The following is a 22,460-nucleotide window of genomic DNA, read 5'->3' on the forward strand; positions in this document are numbered from 1 at the left end:
CCAAGTCCCCACCCCACCCAGAAGCCCAGCCGGCTTCACCTCTCAAAGTTATGACTTTTTTATTCATTCACTCGTTCACTTAGCCATTCAACAAACATATACCCGGCACATGCCTTGAGTAGGACAAGGCTGAACGCTGTTTTTAAAAGGTATGTTTCTGTAAAGATGCACTCTTCCTTGACCACCAGACCCTGCCAAACCTTTGAGAGAGTGCCTCTGAGAAAGAATGAGCAAGGGGAACTATCCCATTGGAAGGGAACTCTTGTGTCCTCACCCCTCCTGAAATAGAGGTGATATGGGCGTCTTCTAAAGCACTAAGAACTGTAAGGTTTCCTTAAGGGGGTGAGGGCTATAACTTTCGAAAATAATAGTAAAAACAGTTTATGTGGGGATAGTTTATGAGAGTTCGTAGAACCCTTTCACGTGCGTTACTAGAATGAGCGTTGGGTTGAAGATTAGGCAGACGTGCTTCCAATAATACTTTTGAAGCACTGAACATATGGTGTGTTTCACCAAGAAGTTAACAATTGTTCACAGTTGTAGTATCTGTGAACACATGTCCCAAATGATCAGATTAGCTAACGTGACCAAAGAGGAGAGGCTTGAAATCTCTTTCACTTGGTTCCATCTCCTTATTTTGTCACTCACCTAGTGTGTGTGGTCATCCTTTCACAAAACACACAGAGATGAAAAACTAACTTAAAAAATCAGGGCCGGGCACGGTGGCTCACACCTGTAAACCCAGCGCTTTGGGAGGCCGAGGCAGGTGGATCATGAGGTCAGGAAATGGAGACCATCGTGGCTAACACAGTAAAACCCCGTCTCTACTAAAAATACAAAAAATTAGCCAGGTGTGGTGGCACGTGCCTGTAGTCCCAGCTACTCAGGAGACTGAGGCAGAAGAATCGCTTGAACATGGGAGGTAGAGGTTGCAGTGAGCCAAGATCTGCACTACAGCGTCACTGCACTACAGCCTCGGTGACAGAGCAAGTCTCTGTCTCAAAAAAAAAAAAAAAAAAAAATTATATATATGTGTGTGTGTGTGTGTGTGTGTGTGTATGGTGATGATTTTAGGGGATCAAGTCTGATTTCAGGATTTTGGGTTGCTTCTGTTCCTCTGGGTGTTTTCTTGGACCCAGAGTCAACATTTAAAACAAAACAAAACAAAAACACCTACTGGTTCTCAAGTTTTGACCCTTGTGTCATTTATCATCAGAAGTCATGGGATCCACAATTATAGGACCCAGGACTGAGTTAATCTTTGAGGGATAAATTGTGGCACATTCTGTTTTTGGGGGCTGTTCCAAATCTAAATATCTTTGTCAGTGATTTATGATCTTCTGTGATTGTTTATTTAGTTCCCTCGGTCTAAAAAAAAAGAAAAGAAAAGAAAAGAAAAAAAGTCAGCCTTTAGGGTCAGCCTTCAGTGAACAGCGGCTGGACATCTCAACAGCCTCAGCCCAGCCTTGGGCTTCTGCTGAGATGCAAGCATAATGACCAGGAATGTGATCTGTCCTCAGCCAGATGGTCAATAGCTGGAAATACTACTCCCTCCACGGTAACTACAATCTAGGGGAGGTTGAGAGGGAGGATCAGCAAACCTGGTTGATCTAAATGGATTTCTACTCCATGTTCAAGCATTTTGGGTTTGAGAAAACCCCCAATACTTTGAGCCCCAGGCATTTTTTCCATTAATATTTTAAACTGATGTTCATGTCAAGGGAAATTTAATACGTAGGTTTCTGATTCATTTACACTTAACTCATCAAAATATTGTTCTGTAAGAGATGATTGGTGTCCAAGAAATCTTAAGAGCCTTTTTATAAGCTTTTAAACTTCTTTTAAACATTAAGAAACAGAAGTTGCAGTCTCCCCAATGTAAACAGGAGTGAATCCCTGGTGGGGGGGAAGGAAGGTGGGAGGGTGGAGAGGGTGGATATAAGGCGCCAAGACACACTGACCTCAGTCCTTGAGGGACAAGAAAGTGAAGCCCAGGACTTTCCAGTCCCCACCTAGCGATCAACGTCTCACCCACAGTCAGGGGAGCAAACTACTTTTTTGAATTCTGAAGGCAAAGGCAAGCTTTTTTTAGGGGTCCTGCTGTTGGCAGAGAAAGCTCCCAAGAGTTCTGCTGCAGAGAAGAAGGATATAGACTCCAAAATTTTACTTCCAGGCAAGGCCTCCCCCCACCCTCTTTTTCCCCTTCAAAGAAAGTGCTCATAATGTATCCTTTCATTTATAATTTTATGAAGGTCTCAATTGAACATGTAAAGAAAGTGGAAAAATTCTAAGTTGCCATGGATGTTTGGCATTTTTCCTACTATACTAAAATCTACTTTCTGCCCCAAGCAAAATGGTTTCAGAGATTCCAATAAAAGGGGGTGGAAGACAGTGAGGGTGGAGGTCTGGAATCAGAGTCTTCATGAAATATATTTGTATTTTAATTATTTGAATATGATCGACTTGTGTTTCACGCTATTTCACTTGGCTTCCTATGGTAAAATACAGCTCCTTTGCATTTCATAAAGCTTGTAACCTGTGTAAATGAACACTCACGTGTTTTATCTTGTTTTACTCATGCTTCTACAAAATGATAAATGTAGCAGAATTCAGCATCTCTTGTTTAGGTTTGTTTATTTGTTATATTGTTTTTATTTTTCCTCTTGTGTTTTCTTAAAAGAGGGAAAGCTTGAGAATAAATCAGCAATGATAAAAATTTTGTTCTGTTTTCGGAGTTTTAAAACATTCTCATAATTTCAAGTAAATGCAGAAAGCATTCATATTCAGAAAAGAAGCCAAGGAAAAATGTTAGACACCACTTTAGATTTGACCAAGATAACATTTACAAAGTGGTGGCTTTTTTCTTGGTCTAAGTTTTAATCTATTGGTATTAGCAATATCTGCTTTTCTCCTGCCTTGCTTTACACAGATTCATGATTTTCTAAAAATGGATGTTTTGCTCAAATCGAGGTAGGTTCTGTTCTACTGTCTTACATGACTTTGGGTGCATAGACCCAGATTATTTATACGCTGTAGAAGTCGATGGTATTAAATCCGCTCGAGAAGTAAGAAAAGTCAGAGGCTGAGTTATGAAAAACCTTTGTCAAAGACTGTAGGGTGAATGTGGTTTTTGCATCCAGCGCTTTACCTGTGGTTCTAATATAGGTTTTGTGTATTCGTCTTCTGCAGGGACCTTTTCAGTAGAGCCTCTTAAGATACATGTTTCGGAATGCAGTCAAATGCGTGCTGCTGTATGGCCAGCCTATTCGGTAAGGAATGCCCCAAAATTCTGTCTTATCAGATTTAGATGTGGAGATTTTTTTGAGGAAATTGCATATAGAAATTCTTCCATGAGTTCTGATAGGAACATGGAAAACATCCTTCTGAAAAACAGGATAGACATCTGAGTACTTTGAAACACTCATCTACTACTATTGTTGAAGTGTTTCTTTTTTTGAGTAAAATTTTAAATAGTATTACTGTTACCCTAATCATACTATTGTTTATTTCACGGTTAAATTCTCTGCCTCTTTTTTTTTTCTTTTGAGAAAAAGCTAATAGGACATATATCTTCATAACTGCTATTGCCTTTTTAAAAATCTCTTTTTAAATGATGAATTTTACAACATCCCTGAAAGCTCAGGTTTGAGGTGTGTGCCTCTTACTATCATGAGGTATCAGTGCTGATCTCTAATGTTGCTTTTGTGCTATTTGAATTATCAGTTGGCAAAGGAAATTCTTGTCCATGGAAGATAGGACTATACATATTTTCAGCAAGGTTTTAAATTTTTTTCTCTGTTGAGTTAAAGTTTTGTAAAAAGAAAAATCAACTGATGTTAATTGTGCTGACACCTATTAAATAATTATTTGGTTGGTTTTGTGATCATTCCATATGACTGTCACAATTGCCCCAATTCATAGTTGAGAAAACTGTGCTTTAAAAACTCATGTGATGCAGCTATTGATTAGGTAAACCAGTACGGCTCCTTGCAGTGCTGGGTAACTGGAGCATGTTGGCTGGACGATCTCTTTGTGATGATGTTTGTGTTAGCCCAGCATTAGAATGGGGACTTAATTGACAAACAGAACTGTTTACATTTTCTTTGACATAATATTTTTTAAGTTCAGAAGAATAATTTTTAGACCCAAAGCCACATTTGCTCATATCCGTTGTACAGGTATATTTCTAGTTGTTATTTGTTCATTGATTCACTCACTTAATGAATGCTGACTCTTAGCTGAATAAGGCTGGAAATAGGCAAGGCGCCTGGCTTTGAGTATATAATCAAATAGGGGAAGTAATACAGAAATAATTAGAAAATGATGTAAGAAGGTCTAATACAAGTATTTTACAAAACAACTAGCTTTATCGTATGACTTTCAACTTGAACATGATTTCCTATTTAGGATACCATTTTACCAAGAATGCAGGAAGTTAAGCCTTCATAATATTTACAAACACTCCAGAGTTAACTTTTTTTCTGCCCTGTAAATATCACCTCAAGTATTTGGTTTTGCCATAAAACATCGGATAAGCCCAATTTGAAATGTGATTCCTAATTCTGGAAAAATGCAAGTGCTACTAAAAGATAAGCTTCATTTTCAGTCCGTTTATGGCTGTTAGCCACCAGAAGAAGAGAGTCAATTTCCAATTTATTTCCAATGTTAAAACTTTCATTTTGAACATTGTTTTTCATTCTAGTTATAGCTACATCCAACATCTTTGCAATGGTTGGAGACCCTTCCCTAAATTGCCCTCTTCTTTATGGACTGTTAAACTAGCAGAAAGCACTAATTAAATGATCATTAGCTTGAGGATGATTGATTACACTTAGATTTACATGTTGCCTTTTATGTTCAAAGAACTGCTTAAGCATCAACTAATTAATCTGCAAGTGAAGAATACTTCCAGCATTACTCTATAATTAGACAATCTCAGGAGGAAACAAGAGGATTTCAAAGGGGAGTCAGATGGTTTTGCACACCGCTACCTCATTTATTTTTTCATTGCTCAGGTAAAATGGCCAGACCTGAATCCAGTTGCCAACTCATTATTCTTATTTACAAATAAATTCATTTTAAAAAGGCTAAAGTTGTATAACAGACGATGAGCTGGAAATAAAAACAAATGAATAACCAAAAGTAATGCCTTTCATCTCAGCTGTTTGGGTTATTTCTAACACTCTAACACCCCATACAGAGTGAAATTAAGCAAGTCTGTTTCATGACATGTGGTAGACTGTCCTTTCTCTCTTTTCTTTCCCATCATACTCTTATTTGCAAGTTATTGCTGTATATATGTGTGTGTGTGTGTAGGTAGATAGAGAATTAATACTTATTTTGGGCTCTGGTTTCCTAAGTAGTAAGTTTTTGAGATAGGACAGATCGAAAATATATATGATAGGGCTGACAAACAGAATTTTATAAATATTTTTGGGAAACAAATGTTTGTGACCATAAGAATGATTGATTGATAGAATGTTGGGAATCTATTTGGTGTAATGATGCATACATTGAAGTAGAATATATCTTTATAAATTCATCCCAAAATTATATTTAAAACCATAATGACTTTTGCACCAACCCAATACACAAAACAAGGACCTTGAATAGTAATAAAAGACAGTTGTTTTACTCAGGCATCTCATCTGTATATATGGGTCAGTAGGATAGCTCTGACCTATACATACAAATTAGGTAGGATATTAAAATGATACTACAATGTCAAGCCTCTGTTGGTCAGATGGTTATTTATCAAACTTTCCTTGAAGCGTAAGAAGTCTTCTAAGCTTTACAAAGTAGAGGGATGTAGCAATAAGCAAACTCAGTTCAAGTTTCTGTTTTTGGTTGGTTTCAGATGAGCTTGTGTCGAATGCTAAATTTTCCCTAATTCAGCAACTAGCTTGTATATGAACATTAAGTGTTTGTGGGGGAAACTTCACCATTTATTTTTTTGAAAACTTATAGCTATGCATTGATTTGCATTAACTTCTCTCCCCCACTTCACTTAATCACAGTAGATTAAAGTGATGATCTGTTTTTAGGTTAGAATTTGCTAAGTGAGTGTCTTTGGGAGCAGTCACTTAATTTTCTCACTAGGAGTATGCAGTTTCTAACCTGTCAAGGACAGCCTAGATTTACCATGCCACACAGGCATTCTGATACGAAATTCAAAAAGTTGGGATTGTTAGGAGAGCTAGAAAGCACAGATTGCACTCAGTTGGACAAAGATAAACAGAAAGCATGTTTTTTTATGAAATCGGAGATTAAATGAGTTGATGGAATCAAGCCTAGACAGCCACATAAGCCAGAGTGGAAAATTATAGACTAAAATGCATCTGATATGAAGAGAATGACTCTCTCCAAAAACCCTCACTTTTTATTTGATTCAAGGAGTCTTTATAAGCTCAGCAAACCCTAAGATTTTAAAATGAAAAATAAAAGCCTCCAAACAGCATGGCTTTCATCCAGCGCTTTTGTGATTTACAAGTGACCAGATTTAAAACTTTAATCATCTCACACCTAGGGATTTTTTGGGTTTGTTTTAATTTGTAAGGCATGTTCACAGACAAAATGACTCACAAAAAACAAAATCAGCCTAAACCTCCAATTGGCCCTATTCCTCTGTCAAACCAAGACAGTCAATTTTGCCTTGGGATTTCAGAGTGTCCCCAAGTGGCCCTTATATTGATGCAATGTTCATCTTGCAGCTATAATCCCTGGTTTCTTTTTGAAGTGTACTTAAGCTCTTGCTTAAGTAAATCCACTCATGGACAATTATTTAAGAGACTGGAAAATCCTTTTTCCACGTGAAACCTTTCTTCCTGAGTTTCCTTATAACTTGAGATGATAACTTCTTTGGTTGACTCCATGCCATGGATCCCACTCTGTGTACCTGTTTTATAGAGGCAGTATAACAGGTGATGTGAAGCCTTGATATACATTTGGAAGGTATGTGGAAGCTAAGAAAGTGCCCTTTGAGAAGCCCTGGTCACTTCTGAAATTGTAATTCATAGAAAGTCACTGGAGCTAAGACTTATTTTTAGGAGGAAATAGAAAAAGAAAGTAATAGAACTATGAAGATCAGGTCTTGATCCTTTCAGAGTTGCTAATGCTAATGTCATTGTTCTTATTTTTCTTTCAAAGATGGAATGACACTAGTTAGAAAAATAAAAGTCTGTTATTTAACATTTCAGATTATGCCTCCAAATCCTATGGAAGTGTAAGAACCATAGAGCAGACAAACACCAACAGCATCAACAACAGAGAAACTCAGTCCAGGAGGATATGAAACCCTTTGTAATAAAGAAAGCAACAGCCATGAACATTTGTGTACACGTGTCTTTATGGTAGAATGATTTCTATTCCTTTGAGTACATACCCAGCAATGGGATTGCTGGGTCGAATGGTTCTGTTTTTAGCTCTTTGAGGAATAATTACACTGCTTTCCACAATGGTTGAACTAACTTACACTCTCACCAAAAATGTATAAGTGTTCCCTTCTCTCTGCAACCTTGCCAGCATCTATTTTTTTCTTTTTTAAACTTTTTTTATAGTAACCATTTTGACTTGTGTGAGATGGTATCTCATTATGGTTTTGATTCACATTTCTCTCATGATCAGTGATGCTGAGCATTTTTTTCATATGCTTGTTGGCTGCATGTACACCTTCTTTTGAAAAATGTCTGTTCATTTCATTTGCAAAGTTTCATTTCATTTACTTTGCCCACTGCAGCACTATTCACAATAGCAAAGATATGGAATCAACCTGAATCTCCATCAATGACAGATTGGACAAGAAAAATGTGGTACATATACACCACGGAATGCTATACAAGCATAAAAAAGAACAAGATCGTGTCTTTTGTAGGAACATGGATGGAACTAGGGGCTATTATCCTTGGTACACTAACATAGGAACAAAAAACCAAATACTGCATGTTCTTACTTATAAGTGGGAGAAAAATGATGAGAACTCATGAACACAAAGAAGGGAACAACAGACACAGGGTCTACTTGAGGGTGGAAGACGGGAGGAGGGAGAAGAGCAGAAAAAATAACTATTGAGTACTAGGCTTCGTACCTGAGTGATGAAATGATCTGTACATCAGACTTCTGTGACACAAGTTTACCTATTTAATAAACCTGTGTATGTACCCTTGAACCTAAAAGTTTAAAACAAGATAAAGCAACAGCTAACTTCATCCATTCACTGATGTGCTACAACTTTCTCCCATAGGAAGATGCTCTCCATAACTGGTATCCTATAGTGATTTAAAAGCACAGGTTGAAAAGTCCCTACTGGCCTTGCCACCCTTGGTACTCCTCTGACTTCAGTTCTTTCATTTGCAAAATGGAATTGAGCACCTTCCTCGTGGAGGGTGACCAGCAGTCCCAGCTTGCCCAGGACACTCAGTTATAGCCAGTGATATGGTTTGGCTGTGTCTCCACCCCAATATCACCTTAAATTGTAATAATCTCCACATGTCAAGGGTGGGCCAGGTGGAGATGATTGAATCATGGGGGTGGTTTTCCCCATACTGTTCTTGTGGTAGTGAGTAAGTCTCATGAGATCTGATGGCTTTATAAATCAGATTTTCCCAGCACAATCTCTCTTGCCTGCCACCATGTAAGATGTGACTTTGCTCCTGTTTTGCCTTCCACCATGATTGTGAGACCTCTCCAGCCACGTGGAACTGTGAGTCCATTATACCTCTTTTTCTTTATAAATTACCCAGTCTTGGGTATTTCTTTATTAGTAGCATGAGAACACACAAACACAGCCAAGTTCCAGGGAACCCATCAGTGCTGAGCAAACTGATACATTTTATCACCCTCCATGAGAAACAAATGCGAAAATGTGTGAAATACATATAACAGTGCCTGGCGCATAAGAAAAGCCCAATTTATGTTAGCTGTTATTAAATGGATTGGAGGGGGTCAGACTTGGTCTTCTTCCCCCAGCTCCCCAACATATGCATTTTATAAAATAAGAAGGAAATGCAACTTTCCACGACCAGATGTCAGATTGGGTCACAATCTTCCTGATGACGTTGAGGGACTTGGAGCAGTGTGTCATCCATCCAGGGTAGAGTGTGGAGTGTAAACAGGATGGGAATTGAACAGTCACATAAACGAGGGCATTTTGTTTTTCTCATGTTCTCTGTGCTATGCTGATGTGGATTTCATCTCAGCCCAATTCTTCCTATGGATACTTTCAGTCCTAAGCTTCTGGGGTACCACATTTTCAACTTTATAAGGTTGGTGCACAAGTAATCGTAGTTACCATTAAAAGTAATGGTGGCCAGGCGTGGTGACTCATGCCTGTAATCCCAGCACTCTGAGAGACTGAGGTGGACGGATCACACGGTCAGGAGCTCAAGACCATCCTGGCTATCATGGTGAAATCCCGTCTCTACTAAAAATACAAAAAATGAGCCGGGTGTGGTGGCAGGCACCTGTAGTCCCAGCTACTTGGGAGGCTGAGGCAGGAGATTCACTTGAACCCAGGAGGCGGAGCTTGTCGTGAGCCGAGATCACGCCACTGCACTCCAGCCTGGGTGACAGAGTGATACTCTGTCTCAAAAAAAAAAAAAAAAAAAAAAAAAAAAAGTAATGGCAAAAACCACAATTACTTTTGTACCAACCCAATACCTTTCTTCATCATCAAAATAGCCAACACATATTCGACTCTTTCTATATCACAGGTGATCTTTAATCACTTTTAGATTTTTACATGTATTAACTCATTAAACCTAACAGCTGCCCATGAAGTAGCAACTGTTGTTTTCCCCATTTTGCAGATGAGGACACAGAGAGATGGAGAAACGTGCCCAGGGTTTAAGATTTTAGTTGTTAGGAGACAAGATGCAAATCAAGGAGGACCGACCACTTTCAGTCTTACTTTCCTCACCCATAAAATGCCCCAATATGAACTGCTCACTTTGTTCGTAGGGCTGTTGAAAGAATCAGATGATTTGGTGTACAGGAAAACACGTTATTAGTTTTCACGTATTAGGCAAATATGCCCTCATTATTTTTTCATCAGACTTTTATTTGCTCACTCTTGCTGTATAGTCTGAAATGACAAACATTTTGAGAGACAATAGGACTGCCCCAACGAGGTAGATCCTTTCTGTAATCAGGGAAACAAAGCCTTATTTCTTTGGAATCCTCCCCATGGGGATGAAACTTAGAGCAAAGAATTGTCCCAAACTTAGGTCAGCGACGGCCCCACCTTTCCCCCTCTTTCAAATAGCACTTGTTGCTACGAGACGCAAAACACAAAATGAGGTCCCCGGCATCACCTTTGCTCAGCACAAAAGTGGACCGTGCCGCTTTGAAGATGGGAAACAGATGATAAAGTTTAGGCAGGTATTGAGTTACCATTCTGCAGCCTCAAACTGAAAACTAATTAGAATTCAGGCCTGTTTCTAAGAAGCCAACCAAACAACGATGTCCTTAGAACACATAGTAAAAGAAGCTGATCATTCGAGCTTGGGTTTGCTTTGGATTAGAAAGTTCAGCAGAGACGGTGTGTGAGCACTGCGCAAACTATTCACTATTCTCCAGTCCCTGTGTGCACACACCCACATGACGCTCACTCTGATTAATGAAGGCTATATATGCACACTGACATCGGCATTGGAGCTCCAGAAGCATTAGAAATTTCCCCAGGTGTAGCTAGTTTATTTTCAGGTGTAGACAGGATGGTCATTAAAACAGAGCCAGATTTGGTCTCCTACCTAAACTCAACACCTCCTCTGCCCCTCCCCTGGCAGCATTTTTATGCCTGTGAAGCCTGTCTTTTCCTTATTGGGCATGCAAACCTTTCACTCATCAGAGGCCCAGGGTTCTTTGGAAGCCTCGGATGTGTCAGTATCAGTAAACTAATGGAAGCCATGTGTTCACAGAATGGAAAAAACCTGGCATCCTAAGGCCCCAGACATGTCTTGCCATAAACAGGTCTAAAGCAGAGACTCTATGAGTCTTTTTCTCTTCATAGTAGGTTGTTGGCCACCCTGCTGATTAGCTGTTGATAATGCTATTTCAAATGATTCCATTCCTAAACATGAAGCTCTCATTCTCCAAGGGCAAGGGAAGCAGCTAAGATTTGTTGACTATATATTAGGTGCTATGCAATTTAATAATTTAATGATGAGTACAATGATTATATCACCTGCTGTGTATTCGGTGCATAGGCCTGCTAAGAGCCCTATGTTGACTGATTTATTTACTCCTGACCCCAAGTTGGGAGGTAGGTATTGTCTCATTTTATGGAAAGGAAACCCTTCCTCAGGAGGGTTGAGTGATGTGTCTACTGGTGGTCAGGAGTGGGTTGGGAGAGCCCCTATACTTGGTGTACTTCTTATCTTCCCTGGGGCACAATAACTTGGAAAGATATGAATTATGGTGCTAATTTTATAACTAAGAAAACTGAAATTTAGAGAGTTTGAATAAATTTTCTAAAAACATGTGACTATCTGGTAAATGACAGCAGAGAGGAGATACTCACATAGTCTACAAAAGTCAGTGTATTCTGCTGTGTTTTACCACAGGGCAGAATTTCTAAGGGGAGAAGGGTTAGATTTCCCAATAGTCAGACCAGGTGAGGTGCATACTCACTGTACTGCATCATGTCAGAAGCATCAAAAGAGAAGTTTTTAAAAGAATTTGGTTATTCATGGAAATGCCAGATTATCAAAGTAGTCATTAAAGAAACCGAAATCTTTTGGACTTCTTGGTTAGGTATTTTATATTTCTGTATCTTCAGTAAAAAACAATGTCAAAATCTCAGTGGCTGAAAATAATTAAGATGTATTGTTTACTTATACTACACATTCACCATGTGATATGGTTAGGCTTTGTGCTCCCACCCAAATCTCATCTTGAATTGTAATCACCATAATCCCTGTGTGTCAAGGGAGAGACCAGGTGGAGGTAATTGAATCGTGGCGGTGGTTTCCCCTATGTGTTCTCGTAATAGTGAGTTCTCACGAGATCGATAGTTTTATAAGGGGCTCTTTCCCCCGCCCCCTTTGCTGACCACTTCTCCTTCCTACCACCTTGTGAAGAAGGTGCCTTGCTGCTTTTCTGCTTTCCACCATGATTGTAAGTTTCCTGAGGCCTCCCCAGCCATGCTGAACTGTGAGTCAATTAAACCTCTTTCCTTTATAGATTACCCAGTCTCAGGCAGTTCTTTACAGCACTGTGAAAACGGACTAGTATACCATGGGTCAGCCAGCAAGAGTATGGGACAACAGGGTAGGGTAAGGTGGGTTTGGTGCCACTTTGTCCTCATCAGGGGAAGCAATATGGAAGACCTTCCACCAACTGGAATATCCCTGGCCTCAGTGGCATAGAGGAGGCAGTACGGGAAGGTTTGAATTGACTCTTAAAGTCTTCTGCCTGAAAGTGTCTCCTTTCTTGTTCATGTTCCCTTGGCCAAAGCAAATCTCATGGCATACCTGACTTCAAGGAGATGGGGAGTGGCATTGCCCCCATATGCATGGAAGGAGAAAAACCATCATATTGAGGAACAACTTCACAATCACCATTTTGCAGATAGGTAGTGGAGTGAAGAGGATAGTAATTTTTTTCAGTGCTCAGAGCCCTCAAATGTGTTAATCCTTCCCAGATGGGGAGGAGGGAAAGCTGGTAGCTCCCCCTTGCATTTGAATAAATGCAAACAGTAAGACTATACAATCCCTTCTCCTCCTCCAGACTCCATGATTCCTACACTTCTCCTTCAAACCTGGGTCCCAACTAACAAGGATCGGTCTTCTCACTGCAATAGAAGCTGAGTTTATGGCCTTTCTCACCCGTAGACTCAGGGCTGCTTTCTTAGGGAGTTTTGTGCGCAGCCTTGACATCTGGATTGTCTTCAGAGTGAATCCTTGCTGCTCTTGGCATGAAAACAGCTCCAAGCATGGAGCTGATCCTCTGCAGGGCGATCACCCTGGCTGTTAGCTTCCCTTCCTGTCCTCTCTTCCCACACAGCATCTGAATCCTGGGGAGCAGACTGAGGGTGGCCACTTTGGAGCCAAGGGGTTCTAAAGCCTCTCAATTAAAAGATGCCAAGTGAAACTTAGGAGTCATCTGAGGGTTTCATCTTTTCTCACTAACTTATGGGACATCCCTCTTTGCTTCAACTGCCTCATTATAAAAACCAACTGCCCTCCCAAGAAGCAATCTGCTGTCCAGTCAGCCACAGTTAGCTCACAATGCAACCTGGTCCCCAAGGCTCCAAGACCCCCTCCTTCAGGTCCATATCACTAGCTTTTACCAGCTTAATCCTTTTTGGGATGAAAGGCTGGGTCTGAAAGGTCAGTTCTGATGAGCCTAAGCTTTTTAATTAAAGTCACCTGAAATGCTCACGCCTTTATTGCAGTCATCCTATGGCCTGGCTTACCTCGGACATATTCCCAAAGGAATAACTTTGGCATTTCTTTAAAAATTTGCTGCAAACTGAGCTGTTTTCAAAAGTAAGGTCTGGTTTAAAAAAAAAAAAAAAAACAACACTTTTCCTTTTGTGGTTCATTATCATCTTCTACATTTCTCTTTCTTTTTCTCTCTTAAAACTAGAAGTATTTCACCCTGGCTTGCCAAATGATTTTTATCTCAGTAGAAAAAGGACTCGCTATTTCCTGAAAATCTACCACTGCCCCCAAACCCCTTTTTAAAATACGTTTTGTGCTGGGAATCGAAGTCAGGTAACTTGATAAGGAGTTAATGAACACAAATTAATTCTGTCTGCATTTAAAAGAGGGACAGCCTGGCCTCACAGAGTTATCTTATTTGCTTTTCTGGACATGACACTTTCTGGTTGTAACACTGTTGGAAAATCTAGGTACTTGAAGGAAATAAATAAAGGCATACTATTTTCCCACTGGAGTAAGGTGATTATGTATGTGTAAATTATTCAGATAATTTTGGGGGGTGGGCGGGAGAAATTTCATTCCAACACATCTGGCTAATTGCATGTAAATTGTCATTTTGACCCTCTGTCATGTGGGCAATTTGCATTAAATCCTGGGATAGGGAACGGGAATTTTAAGTAGTGTTTGTGTGACAGCTGCAAAAACAGTATTTTAATCATCCTAGGTCTCTCCTTCTGGAACAGGCTTGTACAGCCATAGAAGAGGTCCCTGACCTTCACTCTTGTCCATTTTCTATGGCTTATGTTTCCAAGAACAGAACATGCTTAGTCCATGATCTTTCTGGACTTCTACGTTTCCAAGGACAGAACATGCTTACTCCATAATCTTTCTGGACTTGGAGACTTCCCATTTTGAGGAAATCTGTATTTTTCAAAGCTGACAACATTCTATACTCTTGTAGAACTATTGGATGATGTTGCTTTAAAAGTGACATAGAAAAGGAGTATGGTGGGGATAAGAGGCCACACTTTATTTATTTTTTATTATGCTTTAAGTTCTAGGGTACATGTGCACAACAAGCAGGTTTGTTATATAGGTATACATGTGCCATGTTGGTTTGCTGCACCCATTAACTTGTCATTTACATTAAGTATTTCTCCTAATGCTATCCCTCCCCCTACACCCCCATGGCAGGCCCCAGGGTGTGATGTTCCCCGCTCTGTGTCCAAGTGTTCTCATTGTTCAATTCCCACCTACAAGTGAGAACATGCGGTGTTTGGTTTTCTGTCCTTGTGATAGTTTGCTCAGAATGATGGTTTCCAGCTTCATCCACGTCCCTGCAAAGGACATGAACTTGTCCTTTTTTATGGCTGCATAGTATTCCATGGTGTATATGTGCCACACTTTCTTAATCCAGTCTATCATTGATGGACATTTGGGTTGGTTCCAAGTCTTTGCTATTGTGAATAGTGCTGCAGTAAACACACATGTGCACGTGTCTTTATAGAAGCCACACTTTTATATCTGGTCCTGTTAACTCATATAACTATGTGTCTTTGAGGCAGGAAGAATCAGGGCAGTGCTCTGGAGATCACTGTTTTGTGGTGTATGGCAGGAGTGACAGCTGGCGGTCTAGGACTGCCAATGTCATGCTTGAGAGTTTGCTCTTAGTATTGGCTTCCAAAGAATATCAAATAATAATGTAGAGAGACCCAGAGGTGAAAAAGTGGCATCCCAGGAGACTTGTGTAGCTTTCTCTGGCCAAAAAGAACTAAATAAACATCAAGACACTCCCTCTTTTTATTTTTCTTCTTTTCTAATTCATTATTAGCAGCTCTTTCTAATGATGTTAGAGAGTGGGTGATGCTAGAGGAACTGGAGGGTGGAGGGAAAGTTGGAGATGTGTCTAATACCACTCCATTTCTTTGTCCTAGTGCACTTTCTCTCTTCCCTTTATTTTCCTCATTGGATAATGAGGCTATGCTTTTTAAAAAGAATCAGATGAATGTCTCAAGTCTCTCTTCACCTACTTCCCAGGTTCCCTGCTTCAGGATAGTCTGGTATTCATGGAGTTACCATCTTCCAAGAATGGAGAGCATCTTCTTCATTTAGCAGTGGGGACATATGAGAGCACCATTTTCATGGTACACAAATTCAGGTTCAAGCAAGTTAAGTGACTTTCTTCCAGGGAAAATAAAAAGTATTTTCAGAGGCTGGGTGCGGTGGCTCATGAGTACAATCCCAGCACTTTGGGAGGCCTAGGAGGGCAGATCACGAGGTCAGGAGATCGAGACCAGCCTGGCTAACATGGTGAAATCCCATCTCTACTAAAAATACAAAAGAATTAACCAGGCGTGGTGGCACCATCTGTAGTCCCATCTACTCGGGAGGTTGAGGCAGGAGAATCACTTGAACCCAGGAGGCATAGGCTGCAGTGAGCCGAGATTGTGCCATTGCACTCCAGCCTGGGTAACAGAGCAAGACTGTCTCAGAAAAGAAAAAGAAAAAGGGGGAAAAAAAAAATCATCAGAATCAAGGCCAGGTTTTGGGTCTTCCTTAATTCCTAATATGTTTCTATATGAGTTAAGTGTGTTTAACTGTATGCTCTTTGCATGTACGTAGAGTATAACTTATCGGTGGAAGGTTGACCTGCCAGGAATCGCTTTGTGCAACATCGAGGACTTTTGAAAGGATTCACCAGAAATCAACGAGAATGAATATAAGCAAAGGAAGATAATTTTTGTTTTGAGTAGCATCTCTCTGAACATAAGACCGGAGTATAGCTGTCCTCAAGAAGTGATGAAACTAGGCTCGATAGCTTATAAACACACTCCTTTCCATATATTGAAGCTTGTGTATATATTTGCACACTCTTTCTCTCTCTTTCTTTCTCTTTCTCTGTCTCTCTCTCCTCTTTCTCTCCCTTTCTCTCTTCCTCTGTTCTCCTTTTTTTCTCTTTTCCTTTCTTTCTCTTTCTCTTTTTTCTGTTTGTTTCTCCTCTCTCTTTTTCTTTTTCTCTCTCTCTCTTTCTATTTTTCTCTGTTTCTCTCTTTCTCCTCTCTCTTCTCCATTGATGCAGCTTCCTCCACACACTCCTTGGAATTTAGCCTTGAGATAAGTCTAAAATAAGTACTCAAGAAATTATGCTAACTTAGATGGAAAGTCTCCAGCTGCATATTGTTTTTATATTAAACATTCTATTGAAATTTAAACAGTAAAACCAAAAGACAGGATGGTGTCTCTTTTTTACAAATATTCTTTTCAACGAAGGTGCATAATTTACCAAATTTTCTTTAGTATTGCATTCCTGGTGAGACCAATTATAATAAATGACTTGGATTATTTCCATTTATTTGTTGCCACTAACATTTAGGGAATGGATTTGTATTTGTGTGCTCATGTGCAGAAGTCTGGGTAGTCCTTGAAGAATTTATCTTAAGCTCAGCTAGAGATGTAAAGGCTCTGGAAAGCTAAAATGCAATTCTTAGACCAAAACTGAAATATCGACAGGAATTTCTAAAGTGAACACATCTCATCAATTGTATTTCGAGGATATTTCCCTAATCATTTTGCTTCTTTATGGATCTCATTCTAGAAAGCGGAGGATGTGCATTCCACATCTTTATGATCTGAGCTGAGATGTTACATAAATGATTTCACCTTTTTAAGGGTTCCCTCCATGTGTTGGATAGCTGTCTATCAGCTCCCGCAGAAACCTCCTGAATCTTTCTCTAGCTCTGGATGTTTTGAATGAGGTGACTTGGAATGGGGATGGATCTGTGGTTGGGTCTCACAACTCAGCAGAGTACAAGAGTTATTGGCCTCAGCATTCTGGGGTTTGAGGTGATTGGTTGAGAGGTGCTTGGTTGAGACGTACTTGGTTGAGAGTGACAGAAAGGGGCGAATACAGGACACCAAAAGGATAATGCTGGCAATGCTGGTGGAATTCAGATGGGTGGGGAGTGGGGAGGATTCCAGTGTGCTCCAAATAAGGCTCCCTTAAAATAACTGGGCAGTTGCCTGTCTTGAGTTCCTGGATTCCATTCTCAATATGCATGCTGAATCATTTCATTTGCTTCCTAAGGCTTTTCAATTTGCCTTCCAGGATTACAAATTGATTTTATCTGCTAAGGCAGACTCAGGCTTGTTGGTACCAAGGTTATTCAATGTTGCCAAGTGGCCATGAGATCTTGGGAAAAGTGTAATAGAGAATTACTGAAGCATCGATTTGTGTCATCTCAACGAAAATTCTCCTTCTCCCAAGTATCTAGCTATCTTTGGTAGTTTTTTTCCTGAGTTATCAGTGAGTCAGACACCAAGCATTACCTATTGATGATGTGGCTTGAGCTATAAATAATCCAGATAAGTGCCTGTATTCCTTTTCCATGTGCTAATACAACATACTTTCTTGTAGCCTATTTATTAAATGCATTCTCTTTGAATTCCAGCCAGTTTTCATAATCAGTAAGAATTAAGGTGAATGACATGAAAAACTTAGGATAAGACAGAGAGGACTTGAAATCAAGTTTCTGATTTACTAATAACCAGCTGTATGACCTTAAAAAAGTCATCTAATTTTTCTGAAGGTCTGAGATGTTCAGTGGGAATTGGATGGGCTAAGATGCCATGTAGGAAAGTCATGGAAGGTGCCACTGATTTCTATGTCACCCTCGCTTAGTTCTTCCTTTTGCAAATATTTTTTTAATAAAACAGTTAATCACACTCTAGCCATGACATGGAGGTGAGAAGGTATAATTTCCTAGAGGCAATGGTAAATACAGGTAACTTGGAGCTGGGATTTAAGATTGCCCTATCACAGCAATCTATTTCTCCCCTAACACTCATCTCCTTCCTAGGCTATTCTTGGGCTTACTTGAGATCTATTCATCTGGATGAACGAATTTCTTTCTCTGGAGCCTTCTGTGCTTGCCTGTATTAGTTTTCTATAGCTGCCGTAACAAATTATTGTAAACCTAGTGGTTTAAAACAACACACGTTTATTATCTCCTAATTTCTGTAAGTAAAAATCCAACATGGGTCTCACTGGGCTAAAATCAAGCTATTGGCAGGGCTGTTTCTTACTAGAGGCTCTGGGGAAGAATCAAGTTCATTCAGATTGTTGTCAAATTCATTTCCTTGTGGTTACAGGATGGAGGCCCCTGTTTCCCTGCTGGCTGTCAGCCGGGTCACCTGCACTCCTTGGCTCCTGTCTCTCTTGCTCCTTCTTCAGAGCTAGCAAGTCAAGTCAAAATTCTCATTTTGACCTCACCTTTGGCTTCCTCACTTGCACATACCTCTTCCTTCCTCTTTTAAGGGCTCATGTGATTACATTGAGCCTACCTGGATAATCCAGGCTACTCTCCCTGCTATAAGGTCAGCTGATTAGCAACCTTAATTGCATCTTCAAAGTCCCTTCACAGAAGTACCAAGGTGAGTGTTTGAATAACCGAGGGACAGGAATCTTGGGTTGAAGAAGAGGATCTTTACAATCCTTTGTACTGCACCACACTACAGAGTAATGTATCAAGTAATTATCAGTCACTAACACCTTTATGGAATTAGCCTAATGGATGGATTTCCGGTTTCACTACCAGCTAAAAGGAGTATGATGATTTTTTTTTTAATTGCTACATAAGAAATTACATGGGAGATTAATTCAGTGTTTGAGATGGTCAGGGGTTAGAAAGTTTTGGCAAGAGCACATGAGGGCAGTGGAGTTCTAAGCTAGGTAGCATAGAGGGAGAAATTTTCCCTAGAGCAGCACAAAATGGTGAGAGATTTTTTTCCAAAGGGAAAAACAGTCATTTACTTAACACTACTCTGATATGTTTGAGGTTGAGAAGTACCTCCTGATTTATAAATAATACACGACTGTTGAAATATACATTATCTTCATTTGAAGTATAGCTTTTAAAATGAAGAAAAAACTGAATTTCTTAAACATTTGAGAAAATATTTGAAGACATTTGCATAAGCTGGGTATAGAAGAAATCCTTTTCTTCTCCCTTTTCCCTTTCTTAGTTTTAAAAGTTGAGTTCAATTACAACTTAAGCCTAGTCACATGAAATGTACTCTTTGTAGGATTGTGCAAGTAGCTTTATAGATATAGATAATGTTAGCATATAATATCTGCCGCTGCAAAATATCTGCAGGGGCAAAAATATACTGCCTTATTTGGTGATATAGCATACACATATACTTTATATATATTTCTATTTTCCATATTTCTACCTATAGAGACATATTTCTGTCTCTATCTCTATATGTATATATGTGTGTATGTGTATATATGTATATATGTGTATATGGCTAAATGTCAAAGTCTATATAATATATGCATGTTATTATATGGACATAAATACTAGACTTTGCATTCTTGAACAAAAGCAATTGCAGTATTACATAAGTATTGCACAAGTAACTGCAATATTACAAGTTTTATTTTCACTCAGATTCCATTATTACAGGACTCTTAATTCCCCTTGGAATGGATGTAGGTCTCATCCAAATATCCAAGCAGAATCACTTCCTAATTGCAAGTCCTTTCTAGGGCAATGGAAAATATATTCTTCTTACATGTTCATTTTGTGCTCATCAAGGTTTCCCATCCACGGTCTTTCTGTGAATTCCCTTTGGGCCTAGTTTGGCCCAAAGGAGTGTTTGCAGGAGTGACTGGAAGACAGGCTTGCTTTTGATAAAGGCATATCATTTCATCAGGTTTGACACATTCAGAATCCGACCCACCCTCAGTACCTGGGGTTTTTCAAATCATACATTAATCTGTGTCAAGCTGACTATTGTCCGGTATGTTCAGACCCCTTGACTGGAAGTAACAGGGCTGAGGGAGAAAAGAAATCATATCCTGTCAATAAGCGCTGAAAATATTTAGTGTGGCAAGCTCTGTGTTTTCTTTCTTATGAAAAGCTGATTAATATTCAGTGGTTGAAGGTTAATACCCCATTCATTTTATTCACTTTACATCCTGCACACAGCAGTGACTGTTCCAATTTCAACCCCTAATTCATACAAATCTGGTTCCAATCAGGAGATTAGTAACTTACTGCCTAAGCAGAAACAAATCACACAATTGCTAAGCTTATCTTTCTACCCATGCACAGACACGTACATGTGCTTGAAATGGACTCATTCATGGGCAGATGCAGATTCATGCAGACCAGCAAAGCTTCATCGATGTGGATATAGCTAGGACATTTCATTTGCTGGCACAGCATGTGATAGGGACAGATACATGAAACTGACACGAAGAAGGCATTGTCTACATATATTCAGATGCACCCAAGTCTTGAAACTGATTCAGTAATTGCGCCCCTATTACATCTTCTATATCACACATATTTCTGTACTGAATCATATTTTAAACATATTAGGATGAGTCATTATTAAAAGACTCCCTACACTTTGTTCTTTTGCAGACTATGACTTTATTCTGTGAGTTAACTACCACAGCTCAGTATATTTGTTTACAAATTCACTTTTATGTTCAAAGGGTTTCCATATAATTGGACACCACTTTTTTTAAGGAGGTGAAATTGCAGCAGGATGAACCTGACAGTAATGATAAGGAAAGTTTTTCTGATTATATACGTAAAACTTCAACACAAGTCACCAAGGTAGGAAGGGAGTTCACATTTCCTGAAGATCTTTTGAAATCATATCTCATTTGTCTGGAAAGGATTAAGATCAGCCCTGCAGAGGTCTGTTCTGCGGCTCCTTCTTGTTTAGTGAGTCTGTGATTTAGGAATATCTGTCCATGGTCATTCTGCAGGAAAGATGAGGGTAGGTGGGCATCTGCATTCAGGGTAGGGAGGGGTGGTAGGTATGTGAAGCGGTTTGCTCTTTAGATGACGGCACATAGAAGCTGACCTAAAGTATGAATCATCACAGCAACTAGCCATCAGATGGTGAGAATAATGGTGATCGTTTTATTGTTTTTAAACATTGTATTTATTTTTGCTCAACACATATGTTGTGCTGCTAAAAAATGGACACAGTGAGACTAAAAATATGTCTTAGTATTTCATACTACCAGTGCTTTATTTAGGGGACTTGATTTTGATTCCTTACTAAAAAGGATGTTTCCCAAAGATTTGGAGAGATTGGAATGAATGGGATGCTATTATAGCTTATTCGAAAGCCTAAAATCGATTTATCACCTAGAGACCTCCAGGATTTCATCCTCCTCTCCTTTCCTTTTTGACTCCTGTATTACAGAAAAAGGCAAAGTACCTGATTTGAAGCTTACAAAACAAATACAAAAGCAAAAAACCCATAAAAATCACCACCACCATCACCACTGAACAACCATATCTTAGAATCATATCTTTTTCACTCGCTGGTTAAATGGCCTTGACTTCTCTGAGCCTCTTAATCTAGATGGAAAATGAAGTAATGCAAACATGGTGCTTAGAACATCACAGGACCTCAATGGTGGCCATTAATTACAGGTTTGATGTGAGGACTATGTAATTCATATTTGTGAAAATATTTGGAAACCTATGCATTGTTAAATTATGCATCGTTACTATTTCTTGGTGCAATTATATATATATATATTTTAACCTTTAAGTTCAGGGGTGCGAGTGCAGGTTTGTTTCATGGATAAATTTGTGTCATGGGGGTTTGTGGTACAAATTATTTTATGACCAAAGTTGTAAGCCTTGTACCCATTGGTTATTTTTCCGGATCCTCTCCCTCCTCCTACTCTCCATCCTCCAAAAGGCTCCAGTGTGTGTTGTTCTTCTCTGTGTCCATGTGTTCTCATCATTTAGCTCCCACTTATAAATGAGAACATGCAGTATTTGGTTTTCTATTCCTGTGTTAGTTTGCTAAGGATAATGACCTCCATCTCTATCCATGTCCCTGCAAAGGGCATGATCTCATTCGTTTCTATAGCAGTGCAGTATTCCATCATGTATACATACCACAGTTTCTTTATCCAGTCTATCTTCGGTGGGCATTTAGGTTGATTCCATGTCTTTGCTATTGTGAACAGTGGTGCAAAAACATGTGTCTTTATAACAGAATGATTTATATTCCTTTGGGTATATACTCAGTAATGGG

General features: G+C 39.4%; 1 long non-coding RNA gene across 5 annotated transcripts in view; it reads left to right on the top strand.

Moving 5' to 3' along the window:
* The window catches only part of LOC103243121 (uncharacterized), a 98,504-nt gene extending 91,179 nt beyond the window's left edge, over positions 1-7,325 (top strand). For all 5 annotated transcript variants that reach the window (XR_012088845.1, XR_012088846.1, XR_012088844.1 and 2 more), the window contains 2 exons: positions 3,190-3,269; positions 7,197-7,325. This is a non-coding gene — a long non-coding RNA (uncharacterized lncRNA). The remainder of the gene's footprint in view (positions 1-3,189; positions 3,270-7,196) is intronic.
* Positions 7,326-22,460: the final 15,135 nt, after the last annotated feature.

The sequence above is a fragment of the Chlorocebus sabaeus genome, chromosome 16 (assembly GCF_047675955.1).
Source record: "Chlorocebus sabaeus isolate Y175 chromosome 16, mChlSab1.0.hap1, whole genome shotgun sequence".
Taxonomy (NCBI): domain Eukaryota; kingdom Metazoa; phylum Chordata; class Mammalia; order Primates; family Cercopithecidae; genus Chlorocebus; species Chlorocebus sabaeus.